This window comes from Rattus norvegicus, chromosome 8 (genome assembly GCF_021556685.1).
Source record: "Rattus norvegicus strain SHRSP/BbbUtx chromosome 8, alternate assembly SHRSP_T2T, whole genome shotgun sequence".
Classification (NCBI taxonomy): Eukaryota; Metazoa; Chordata; class Mammalia; order Rodentia; family Muridae; genus Rattus; species Rattus norvegicus.
In genome coordinates, this window is record NC_141541.1 from 86,462,584 (window position 1) to 86,474,025 (window position 11,442).

At 42.5% G+C, this 11,442-nt stretch overlaps 1 long non-coding RNA gene across 1 annotated transcript; it reads left to right on the plus strand.

The window, feature by feature from the left end:
- Nucleotides 1–293: 293 nt before the first annotated feature.
- On the plus strand, nt 294–10,161 carry LOC148004258 (uncharacterized). Its single transcript, XR_015627911.1, has 5 exons — nt 294–430; nt 3,291–3,487; nt 4,861–5,015; nt 6,200–6,304; nt 8,295–10,161. It is a non-coding gene; the product is annotated as an uncharacterized LOC148004258 (long non-coding RNA).
- Nucleotides 10,162–11,442: the final 1,281 nt, after the last annotated feature.

The following is an 11,442-nucleotide window of genomic DNA, read 5'->3' on the forward strand; positions in this document are numbered from 1 at the left end:
TGTGGCTTGGAGTACAATCCAATGTTTTAGGAAACCCACGCCCCTTGATGCAAACAATGTTTGCTACTTTCTATCCGGTCTTGCAGAAAAAGGACTCAAATCCTGTTTTTTGGTTTTTTTTTTTGTTTTTTTTTTTGGTTCTTTTTTTTGGAGCTGGGGACCGAACCCAGGGCCTTGTGCTTCCTAGGCAAGCGCTCTACCACTGAGCTAAATCCCCAACCCCCAGAAAAAGGACTCAAATGATACATTAGACTTTTTAAAACGAAAGTGAAAGCAGGAAGATGCTCAGACTTAGGAAAGTGGGGCCGTTTCCCCTCCCTCCAGGGCATTTGCTGGATGAACGAGATGTGACCAAAGGCCCCACACTGACCAGAAGACAAGATCCTATGTCAAGTTCATGCACAGCAGAGAGAGAAACAAAGACACCCAGGTAACCGAGGGCGAAGGGTTTGCTGTTCAAACTTAAATAAACAAAACTTGTAACCAAAACTAAAGTGAAAAGCTAGGCATGTCTATATTTAAATATTATATGCATAGCAACTAAGATGTGTATCTGTAAATTATACTTCATAAACAAGAGAGACTGGAGGGCAATAAAATAAAACCTTAGCCGTGATATGAGTGACCCTCTTCAAACATCAATGTTTTCAAATTTTAAAATTACAGAAAAAAATAAGACAGGACTAAAAACCAACCAAACAGAAAACGCCCAGTGGAAGCAGGTCAACACTTTCCTGCTGACAGAAATGTGATTATAATTCTTGAGCATATTTGTCTCTGGCAGCCTGTCTGGGGAAGGGACAGGGGAGTTGCCCCCTAAAAGATGTCAAAAACAATCAGCTTTAACTCTTGGCTCCAGCAGCCCATGGTCTCAAACAAACATTCTCTTTTGATGGTCAGATGATATGGGAATAAGAAGCAATTGCTTGCTTGTCAGCTCAAGAGAATGCATCTTTAAAAATTAATTTAAAAACACGGGGGGTGGGGAGAAACAGATGGCACCTTGAGCCATCACTCTCTGCCGCTCATCAGTTGTAGCACTGGAAGCCAGGACCCTGGTTTTAAAGTAAGAAGAATGTTCTGTCTATAACACAGAAGAGTGAGTCAGGTCATGGACAGGATTCCTAAGTTAGGGTAGCAGAGATGTGAATGAAAGGTTGCCCAGCTAGAAGACAGGAACCAACTTGACATTTTCAAAAGATAGAAAGCAGGAACAAGCAGACAAAAATAAATAATAAATAGACTAAATTAAATATAGTAGGCAGATAGAGATAGAGAGATAGAGATAGAGATAGAGATAGAGATAGAGATAGAGATAGAGAGGAAGGGAAGAGAAAGAAGCCCATCAGATGGAAACTCGATTTCAGAAAGAACTCACGATGGAGTCTTTTCCTCTTTGAGTCGGTGGCTGATGTTTTCAACACAAAATTAAAATTACGCCATGTTGAACTGATCCAGGCACAAACTAACACAGATGCTCATGCTAGTTTAAGGCATGACCTGGTCATCACATTTCACATAGCAGAAGAACTTACTAATGATGATAAATAAAAAAAAAAAAACCAAACAAACAAAACAGCTTCTGTATTCTTATCGAACTGAGAAAGTAGAATGGAGAAGCAAAAGGTCTGTTTGCATACAAGCCTGCCGAAGCGTTGAAAGATGCCCCTTCCCTGGGCCTGTTTCCCAGAGCTAACTGGTCCATTCAGTCTAAGCTGGTGCCTTCAAAGTCTCCAAGAATAGAATCAAGAGACTGCCAGTGTGTGGAGAGCTGGCGTCTGTAATTAGAGTCTATGACTGGTTCCGGCAGACGCATCTTTGCCAGTCTCTTGCTTCCCCGTTTATAGGTGTGAATTTTCACCTATGCATCTTATGTCATCCACTCCCTTTGAAGAAATCCACTGAGATTTTCATAGTCACCTTATATTGGAATGGACAGTACTACTTGTGAATGTAGCACGCCTCCGAAGGACTAGGATGCTTTCCTCCTTCAGGTCCTGATGGCTCCTGTTCCGTTCTTATGCACTGATGCAGTTTGCTGTCTGTGGTTGTGTGTGCTTATACTGACGTCCTTCATGCTGCTTGCCTTATACAAAGATGAGTATAATCTTAGCAACGTGGGAATACTAAAAATAGGGATTGAGCCGAACTGAATATAATTACTCAATTAGTAAGCACTCCAATCTCGCTAGGAGCTGGCACACATCTCACTCCGTGTCATGATCGGTTTGAAGTGTCTTTGTTGTCCTGCATTGTTAATGAGCTGTGTCACCATCAAGCTCCCACATACTTCTTTATCACCTTCAGAATTTTGCTGGTTCGTCCTCTTAAGCCCTGCCAAGTTCTGTGGCTTCTCCGTCACACCTGTCCTTCTGTCTGTCCCCTCTGTGCTATCTTACTCTAAAGATTTCTTGTTTCATCACAGGCTCTGTGTGAGGTGATTCTAAATTATCTTGCCACATCCACTGAACCCTTCGTATCATATCTTCCTAAACATAAATAATTTCTTTTAAAAACCTCAAAACAGGCTCAGTTACCAAAAAAAAAAAAAAAAAAAAAAAGCCTAGAGGGCTTCTCCCAGGCCCTCTGCTTGGTACTCAAGTCTGTCCTTCCATACCATTTCAGCCAATGGTTTTACACTCAGTTACATGACCCTCCAACTCCTGTCACCTTACATGCTATGTCACTCTATACCTGCGTTAGATAGTTCTGCATTTCAAAAATTCTACGCTAAGCCCAGATTTGTGGAGCATGAACGTTAACAGAAAGGAAAGAGGGAGATAACTGAAATGTCATTCATTCATTATTAGAACTCGGATAATCCCTATGAAAGATGCTACATAGCTATCAAATCTCGGGGAAAGCCATAAGTGACTGTATGTTTTGACTCTGGAGTTGTCAAGAACTTTGTCTCTTTTGTCCCCTCATCTCCCAAGTGGCTGTCAAATACAAGAAACTAAACAAAAACCCTGTTGCATGATGGAAACCATCAAGGCATTTTTTGGTGTGGAAGAAACTGAGGTCAAATGCCTTTAAAATAACATCTTTACTGCACAACCACTCAGTCGCTAGCCATGGGTGAACACTGGGGATGGCTGTAGGCATAGTGAAGCTATGCTTGGCTCCTGAGGAGCTACAAGTTGGAAACAACCCCAAAATGTTCACAGTAACTTGACTGAGGAATCCTCCACACCGGGCTGGGTTCCCTCTCAGAAAGGAAGAAAGATTAATATCAATCCACAGTTGTGATCCTGATCCTGTTGCTAAAAACATCCCGTTTGCTCTTCCAGAAAGAAAGCGCCCAGGGGATCCACAGGATACCCTGAGATCCTCACACAACTAATTGTGTAACTGCGATGAGAGGCACAAGTAAAATTCTACCAAAGACGCCAATCAAGGGCCGGAGAGAGAGTTGGCGAAGTAGTTGCCCTGCAACTATGAGGACCTGAGTTCAATCCCAGAACCCACTTTTTAGAAGCTAGGCAAGGTGAAGCAAAATTGTAATCCTAGCACTTTGGAGGGAGACGGGAGGAACCCTAAGTCTGGCTAGCCAGCTAACCTAGACAACCTGGAGCTCTCCAGGCCAGGGAGAGACTCTGTTTCAAGGAAAATGGCGGCAGGTTTCTGAGGAACAAAACTCAAAAGTTTTCTTCTGGCTTTTACATGCATGTGCATATACATGCAAATGCACCAGCCTACATATGCATGCACATGCATAAAAATACTGCCCAAATACCCAAGGATAAGAAGTAGGAATTAGATGCTATTTAATATGTATTCCCTCAGCCCAGGCCAGTGGCAATACTGTATATATTGATGTAGGAAACGGATTTTGGTGACTATTAAAATGGTCAGACTGAGACATTGTTTTAAGTCATAGAGGGGTCACTAAAAATAATGATGCTACATATAACTGGTCTAAAGATGAAGACAAGAAAGATTTATAATTAGCTAGATGTATAAATATATGAATTTTTTTTAAAGCTCTCATTTGGTGCGAACTTCTCAAGTGTTACTGTGTTTCTAATTTTGTTCAGGCTGAAAAATAAAAAACTCAGAGGTGTGTGTGTGTGTGTGTGTGATATAAATTCATATACTAGGCCTAGAGACTTTTCTCTATTAAAGTATAAGTTAGTCTCTGTATTCCCAAGAGCAACTTTTCACATAACTCAAGTGAACATTTAATTCTGGAACATAAATCATTTTGACCACAGTAGAACTGACATCAGAGCCCTTGTGTAGATACTTCTCATGGGGCAGGCCCCCAAACCTGGCCTGCTTCCTAAGCTAGGATGGGAGCAGGTTAAGTGTGTCATAGAGCATACCGCAGAGATCCCGTGCTGTGATTAACCTCACTGACACCCTATCTGGGCTGCTTGGCTTAGATTAGAAGCCCTTTGACACACACAGTAACTCATCTGATCCCACAACAAATGAGGAACACCGCATGGGCACACCGCCAAGTTAGCCCATTGTGCAAAGGACCTACCTAGCAGGTTCCCAATTCAGCCACATGGGATTTCACCCCCGTGTGCCCCTCCCCCAGAGTTTTCCACATATACTGTTTTAGACCTACCATATTTTACCACATCCTAAGTCCATGAGCTCATCAGCATCTCCTCTCTCTTTTGCCCTTTTCCAAGCAATCTTGTTGCCTGGAAAGTTGACAACACTGACAAGTCCCTTCCCCACAGGAATCCTATTATTATCTCTCAGTTGTCTGACCTGGTTCTGTCCAAGAGAAATATGAGAGAGGGCTACTTGTTTTAATTTATTGACTTTATTTCTGTGGGCTTATAAATTATTCGATAATGCTTTATTCTCATCAACATTAATGGTAGGTTTTGTTTGTTTTCCCAGAGTCAGCAAGTACACAAGTAGGGTCTGGCGTCTTGTCATCTTTGTCTGTAACAACTGCATATGGACGTGATGTGGGCATCCCTTGTTCCTTTGGCCCGGAAGCCTTGCTAATGCACACCTGAGGAGTCCTCATTAGACTCCCAGTAAACATCCGGGTGGGTTCCATTCATGTGTCTTGCTAATGGTGTGCTCTCTGGTCACCACTTCAGTGTAATGGCAAAATGGCATTTCTAGCAAGAGTTCTCCCAGCCCTGGTAGAAAGCCATGTCTGTGATTTAAAATTTCCTAGTAGAAAAATAAGTAGAGACAAGTGAAGTTGCTTTTTAAATTTCTCATTGTAAAATGTATACAACACAAAATTTACTACTTATACCACATTTCGTGTATCTGTTTGACAGCAGATAGACATTGAGGAGACATATATAGATGTATGCTACATTCGAAGCTATTTTTTAAAGTTTTTTTTAAAATTGCTTATTTGGGAATCTCACACCAGGCACCCTAATTGTGCTTACCTCCTAGTCTTCTTATGCTGCCCCCTCCCCCTGTTACACTCTTCTCCCCACAAAAAAGAAAAAGAAGCAAGCCCATTTTGTGTTATTTATATATTCACTGGAACATGATCAAATTCCTGGTGGCCAGCCCACCTGAGGGAGGATTAGTCTTTCTCAGCCTTTATCATCTCCAGGACATATCAACTGAGGAGAGCGGCACAGTGGTCAGAGAGGGGCGTGGCCAGATTTTCCACGCCCACCCCAACACTGGATCCTCTGTGCTGTGGACCAGTGAGAGGCCAGCTCATTTGGAACTGTTTTGCAGAACGCTGCCTTGAGGCCTGTAAAATGGTTCGCTGGGTTAGAGAGCTAGCTTTGCAAGCCTAAGGATCCGAATTCGTTCCCTGGAATCTGTGGAGGAAGAAGAGCAACCCTGGCCTCCAAACATGCGTTATAGTACACACACATTTTCCCCATCACACACTCATGTGATAATAAGTAAAAAAAAATCATTTTAAACTTAAAACAGGGGCTGGAGAGATGGCTCAGTGGTTAAGAGCATTGACTGCTCTTCCGGAGGTCCTGAGTTCAATTCCCAGCAACCACATGGTGGCTCACAACCATCTGTAATGGGATCTGATGCCCTCTTCTGGTGTGTCTGAAGACAGCTACAGTGTACTTATATATAATAAATAAATAAATAAAAAGAAAATTATAAACTTAAAACAGGGAAAGAATACTGCTATGGGTGTTGGTGTCTGAATATCCGTGTCCTTGCTTTTACTAGTTTAACATTTACTACTGCAAAATTAACTCTAACCATGGATTTTTATTTAACTCAACAGATATAAACATTTCCATTTCAACATGCAATCAATGGGAAGATGAATGGGGAAGGGCCTTGTATAAGGTCTCAAATTCCAGTGCATTTACAGAGCCATTCAATTTAGGTATGCAATTTCTTTCTATATCTAGATTCCCTAAAATGTATCATTAGGAAAAGTAGAGTCACATTTACAAAATGTTCCAAACATATTTTACAGCATGTAAGTTGATTTAAATTAAACTTAAAATCCAGTTCCTTGCTCAACCACATTTTAAGTTCTCATAGCTACAAGTAGCTAAACGGCTTCTGTGCGGAACGCAGCACATCCAGATGATGGGGCAAAATGCCCCATGGCACTCTGGCTCCACTCTGCCTCTGTCGGCCTGCCTTCCTCTACTCCACAGTGTCATTGTAGAGTAGACCATCTGATCCTGAACAGTTTGACAGAAGATCTACATTGAGCTCTTGCCCTTGTGCAAGCATTCTGCTAAACACTGGATGTAAAGAGACACAAAAGCATGTCTGGATGGGGCATTAAAAACAAGAAAGGCCTGTAAGTTGCAACACTACTGACTGCACAATAAATACAGTGTGTCATAAATTGTTCTAAGGGGGAGGATCTAATAGGAGACACACAAAACAGACATGGCTATAAAGCAAATAACAGCATCCTCTTGATTTTGAGTATGTTGGGGAAGGGCAAGGACTTGACGACATGTGTGTTATATAATACATCTTCAGAAAAGGGGAATCTGCTCAATGGAATCTAAAACGAAGGACAGATCAACTGTGGAAAGGGTCAGAGAGAAGGGCTGGCAAAGGAGCCAAGGCAACATGTATAATAGATCTGAAGTGAGAAAAACTTGCCTCTGGCGAACAGAGAGAAAATATATATACCCAGCCCACACCAGCCTTTATGCCATAGTATAGATTTCCTATTTTGTACCAAATGCCCTCGGAAATCTACTGCACGGTAACTCAAAGATGTTGGGTTGGGTGAGACTGGAAAATATTATACAGAGTGAGCTAACCCAGACCCACAGAGACAGATGCGTGCTCTCGCTCACAGGTGTACCTTAGTATTGAATCTTTTGATTTGTGTGTTTAAACATGGAGTACCCATAGAATCCCGGAAAATAGGAAAAAACCACCGGTGGAGAGGGCGAACAAAGATCTTAAGGGAGGAGAGATAGTAGAACATGGGTGATATGAAGGGGAAAGGGGGAATGTGGGATGTGGGAGAGGTTAAGTAGGGAGAAGGCTGGGAGGGCAAGGCAAAGGGAAACCAACACTCTTCTGTTTGAGAAAGACATATGGAACCCAAGCTGCCATTTCATAAGCTTCCTGTTTAGTTGGAGTTATGCTATACACTGGATAATGTTCCTCCAGGAAGGATAAATCAGTGCTGGGTGTAGCACACCATCCCCTTGAGTTGTTGGTTACGGTGTCCCAGAGATGCCCAATGATACATGCTAATGCCATTGCTTTTGGTCGCCCAACCAAGCGTGATGGTAAGATCATAGTGCTGAAAACACCATACTCTTTGGTCATAGGATAGTAGGATGTCATACAGGTGAAGGCAGGTACAAGTCAGAACGAGGCCTGACATTGGACAAGAAGGAAAGGACGGGTGGGAGAAAAGTTTGAGGGAAGAGAAGGGGTTGGGGGAGGACAGGACACTCCGTACCTTTATAGGTTGTTATGAATGTTCTTAAGGGATGGATGTGTACAGGGTTTTGTATGTTCAGGTGAGCAACTATATCTTATCAATTGGATCAGAGGTTATTGTGTTGTGTGTTCTTTCATGTGATGAATTAAGTTTGAGACAGTATGTGGCAGCTGGGACACTAAGCCGCCATGGAATTGAGATGTGTATTTCTGGTATGGTGACAGCCTGCCTTGGGGACTGGATGGATAGAGAGATTGTTGTCAGGCTCAGAGAGAGGCTATTGGCACTGTTATATGGGATGGAGCAAAGCAGGTGAGAGGCTTTGTTGACTGAGATTAAGAGATCTATCGGATATCTTGGGGCACTACGGTGCCAGACCTAGTGGGGGTAAAAGACACCATTTTTTAAAAGATTTATTCATTTATTACATATAATTACACTGTAGCTGTCTTCAGACACACCTGAAGAGGAGGGCATCAGATCCCATTACAGATACTCGTGAGCCACCATGTGATTGCTGAAATTTGAACTCAGGACCTCTGGAAGAGCAGTTGGTGCTCTTAACCACTGAACCATCTCTCCAGCCCAAAGACACCATTTTTTATAATTTTACAACAGGATATGGAGAAACCAAGTTGGTGTAGGCTTAGATTTTTCAAAATTTACTTTAATCAGGGTTCTTTAACACGTCAACCTCCCTTCTAGCCCAACATCCATAGGTAGGGGAGGAAGACGGTTAATAGCACAAGGAATGTGGAGCTGTTTAGAAGTAGTTCTTAGGGGTGATTCCAATCTTCCTTATCAGGATATCGGCAGTCCAATTCAACAGTGTCACCAAAAACGAATCAGCAGTGGCTGCTCGATCCAGAAAAAAAACCTGAATTGGCATGAGTCCACAGAATCTGCCAGAAGCCGCCAGAATACCAGGAGACACTCTTTGGCGAGTTGATCTCTGCAAAGTCACAAGTGACGATCATTGACGGCCACTAAAGCGTTGCAAGGCGCACCAATGCAAGAATGTCTTCTCACTGTCTGTGGGGTTATATTCTTTTTCTAAACATCATGTGACCTCTCAAAGCATCCACTCCAGCAAAATATCACGTGACCTTTCACAAGTGAGCTTCCAGAAAAAAACACTATGTGTCTGTTCTCAGCAAAGCATCCTGACATGCTTCAGCAGAACATCCTCTCATAAGGCATCCTCTCACGTGACACAACTGAGTCTCCAAAGAATCCAGAAATCTCCGCTGCAAGTTGATACTGAGCAGGAAGCTTCCTCCTTCTGGCTAGCCTTCAGAGTATCAGGAAGCTTCCTCCTACTGGCTAGCCTTCAGAGTATCAGGAAGCTTCCTCCTACTGGCTAGCCTTCAAAATACCAGAGAGTGCTGGGTAGGCTGCTTGGAGTGGGAGAGTCATCAACAGTCTCACCTAGCTGTGAATACTGTGGGCTACAATAATGACTGGTGGGGCAAGATATGCTCATGAATGTAATATTAGCACAAAAGTATGGGAGTGTCCAATCACTTTCTATGGGATTTAAGGCCATTTCACGTGAGGAAATTCATGATTACTAATGTATATCTGGCCAGGAACCTGTGGTTGGAGAGCTCACAGTCTACAGGTATGAATCTACTTCTATTGTTTGGCTAAATGGACATAAAACTGCCCTCTAAAATCCATCTCTTTAAACGTAAATCGGTGCAGCTCTCAGACCCCTCAGAGAGGTTTCTATGTGTAGTAAACAGTCATTAATACAGAAAATTCACAAATGGTGAAAGTGTAGGGAAGACATGTTTATGAAGTGCTTAGGCACAAATGTGACATTTGTATGACAACTTTCTTCCCAAGGCCCAGAGACCATCATGGAACAGGAAGCAGGAATCTCACATGAGCCAGAGGTTTGAAGCAAATAGTACCTCTTGAATATGACAGGACCACTGCAGTTATGAACTTAATAGCATCGGTGGTTATCTGCAGAAGATCAAAACAGCCAGCCTTCTGGCCACACCTGGAACTCAAGAGCTATTGGCTTTTGATGGATCCCAAGAAAGGAAGAGTCAGATTCCTCATCAGAGTTCTTTAAGGACATGTCCCCCACTTCCCGAAGATCAACCAAGTCCCCATACCCAAAAGTCTATGGACAGAATAACTGGACTCAGTGGATTATTTAAAAAGACAAAAACAAAAACGAAGGACATAAGTTGGGAAGGGATGTAAGAGGGGATTGGAGGTGTGAGCTTAGGAGACATTACCAGGAGGAGTCAGGGGTGAATGGTCAAAGTTCATAAAGAATTGATACAAATATTATATTTAAAAAGGCATTGAGTTATCATTTATTTTATTTTATTCTTTCTATTATTAAAACAGGATCTCATTCTCTCTCTAAAGAAATAGCTTGAAACTCAATTGGCAGCCCAGCCTGACCTGGGACTTGCTGCGATCCTTCTGTTTCCTGGGTTCTGGGATTACAAGAACACCTCATCATTTCTTTTAAAAAGCTAGTGTGTCAAAGCTTTTAGTTAAAAAAAAAAAAAAAAAAAGCTTTTCAGTTAAAAGCTAAAGCTTAAAGCTCGAAGCCTTCAAGAGCCTTTCTTTCCCCTTAATTTTAACCTGTAATGCTCCTTCCAAGTTTCTTGGGTCCCCATACTTCTTTCTTTGTACTTACAATGGCTACATCATGGCTGTCTTCCTTTACTAGTAATACACACCCTGGACTAACAGATCTCACCAAAGCGTTTCCAGTGACAGAATAGGCTTCTTTACTATCTCCTCTATGTGACCAAGCATACAGCAGGCAGCACATAATTGTAGCATCTGATAAAACATACTAAAAGTCTGATTACAACATTCTTCTTACACAGTGATCCTCCCATGAAGATTTATGGTCCTGTCACTACCAATATGTCACACAAAAAATAGGACATCTCTTTTTTTTTTTTTTTTTTTTTAATGTCAGGTTGGGGAGGTTGGGGTTATGTGCTGGGTAGTTTATGTCAACTTGACACAAGCTAGATTCATGGGAGAGGAGGAAACCTCAATTAAGAAAATGCCTCCCTAACATCGGGCTGTAGGCAAGCCTGTAGGGCATTTTCTTAATTAACGCTTGATGTGGGAGGGAAAAGCCCATCAGGGTTGAGCCACCCCTGGTCTGTAAGAAAGCAGGCTGGGCAAGCTATGTGAGGTAAGCCAGTAAGCAGTAATCAGCCATGGCCTCTGCCTCAGCTCCGCCTTCCAGGTTCCTGCCTTCACTTCTTCTAAAGATGAATTGTTGTTCGCAGCTGTGGGTGAAATAAACCCTTTCCTCCCTAAGTAGCTTTTGGTCACGGTGTTTCATCATAGCAACTGACCCTAAGGCAGGTTACAAACTGATTCATCAAGCCATATGTGACCTCGTCATTAAAAGCCTTGAACTCCCCCCCCCCTTGAAGGTTCTGGCTTGGAAACTGCTGTACTTTATAGAATTCTTAAGAAACACAATCTTCGATCCAAGAAAGAAGCGCTTGCACTTAGTCATATGCACCCTGCTGACCTACCCACCAAAAGCTTCCCTGAAGGGCTTCCCAAGTGGATTGTCAGTTCGTCATCTGCAAAAG